Raw genomic sequence first — 2,359 nt, forward strand, 5'->3', positions numbered from 1 at the left:
TGAGGAACCACCATACTGATTTCAATAGAGGCTGTACAAGTTTACATTCCTATCAGAAGTAAATGAGGGTTCCTTTTCTCTAAAACCTCTTCAGCACTTGTTATTATCTGTCTTGTTGTTAATAACCATTTCAGTTTTATATTCTTCGAAGAAATGACTTATTACATCTCTTGCTTCAGTGAGTGCATCCATGTGCTGATACATCCTTGACCTCTACAAATGCCCATTACAAAATATAGTCCTTGCTAGTGACATCGGTTTCCTAGAACAGTGTCACTAATTTCTGTAATACAATCAGACAAAATAACACTTTCTAGATTATAATAAAGAATGCATTTATATATTATGATAGAGAAAGTGATAATTGATTAACAGAGGAGTTTGATCAAGGAGATAGTTAGATATTTGCCAGTAAAATTTTGCCATGGCAAGGGACAGATATGCTTGAAAGAAGACAGTAAAAAGAGCAGCTAAGCATGAAATGTCATGGACATTTGAGTGGCCAATTCTGAGGATGGTTTGTAAGAAATGACAATAGTGGGTAGAAGAGTGTATTGGGGGGGGGATGAATGGTGATGGACGGAAACTTCACTTGGGGTGGTGAGCACACAATACAATATACAGATGTAGTATAAAATTGTACACCTGAAGCAACAATGACAACAGCAAAAATGACAATGAATTGGTTGCATGGATAGGACAAAATGATTTTGAGAGTTCCCATGTAACTTCTGCCCAAAAACATTCACAGCCTCCCCCACTATGAACACCCCATACCACACACTGGTAAATTTTAAGTAGAATAAATTAGATTTTTCTTTATCAAAGGCAGGAACTAAGTGGAATGTATTGATCACAGGCAAAATCTGCTTTTAACTTTGTTTCACAAAGAGTCTCTGGAGAGTACATTAAAAGTTGGATACTGGAATTATCAGGGAGAACACTTTGTAAAGTGTATGATTGCCTAACCACTATGTTATACAGCTGAAACTATAGAAAATAATATTAAATGTAAACTAAAATTGAAAAAGTAAAAAAAAAAATTAAAAAAGAGTGTCTAGGGAGTACATTACGAATTGGAGACAGACACTAGAGTCAAGCTATATTGGCTAATGAGCTCTGATAATTTATCTCTACTGCTCTCTGGTTTTCCTTCTGTGATTCTGACAAGGGATACCCTAAGAGTCAATATTTGATTACTAGTGGCAGAAAGAGCAAGAGCAATGTGAGAAGCAATAGTGAAAACAAAGGTGAAAATACTAGCATTGCACTTGGAAGGAATAGGAAGAGGGAAAAGGGGGACATGGGAAAATTGTTAAGATGAATTTGGTTGTAATGATCAATCTTGATGGTTTTGGGTGATGGTCACACTTGAAAGAAAGCACATTTTAATTTACTTGCAGAGCAGATTGGTGGCAAATTTTAAAATAGAAACTGTTTTTCCAAAAATGTGGAATGTTGGGGAGGAAAAGTGTTAATTTCATTGCCACAGTGACTTCTAGAATGTAAGGGTAGCTTCTGTGTATTTGCTGAGGTAGTGTCATACAGCACATACTATGTTTTTATTAAGCAATCCATTTGTATGTTATTCCACTTAAATATTTATTACCTTCTCAAAATGTCTGTTGAATAATCAATTGCTCAGGCATTAAGTTAAGATTGTATTAAAATAACCGAGTTATTTAGTGCAGGCATACAAGTCTTTCTGAGTCTTCCACCTTCACTAAATCTTCCAGCACATCTCTCTGGCCTAATTATTAACTAGAGGCCTGATGCATAAAATTCATGCACTGGGGGATGGGGGGTCCCTCAGCCCAGCCTGCCCCCTCTCACATTCTGGGAGCCCTCAAGGGATGTCCTACTGAAGGCTTAGGGATAGGAGTGGGACTAAGCTGCAGTCTGACCTCGGAAGCTCAGAGCAGTCCCGTGTGTCTCTGTGTGTGTGTTTCTGTGTGTCTGCTGGGGGCCTGCCCCCAGCCACACCTGGGAGGCGCCCCTCTCTGTTGATTTCTCAGGCTCCTGACCTCCACTGCATGTTGTACTCTCCCTTGAGCTGTGCCCAGGGTGGGGCGCCCTTTCCTGCTGTGGGATCACCAGAGCGACCTAGGGACAGGCGCACACAGGGCCTGGCTGCAGGCCGCCCTTTCCTGCTCTGGGATCACAGCAGCGACCCAGGGGCAGGTGCACACAGGGGATGGCTGCAGGCCGCCCTTTCCTGCTCCATGATCTCTTGGGCGATCCCCCTGTCACGCACAGAGCAGGGCCAATCAGGGGGTTGGGGCGGTGCCCCCTGTCACACACAGAGCAAGGCTGATCAGGGGGTTGGGGCACCATGCTCTGTCACACACAGAGCCGCATG

The sequence above is a fragment of the Myotis davidii genome, unplaced genomic scaffold (assembly GCF_000327345.1).
Source record: "Myotis davidii unplaced genomic scaffold, ASM32734v1 scaffold483, whole genome shotgun sequence".
Taxonomy (NCBI): Eukaryota; Metazoa; Chordata; class Mammalia; order Chiroptera; family Vespertilionidae; genus Myotis; species Myotis davidii.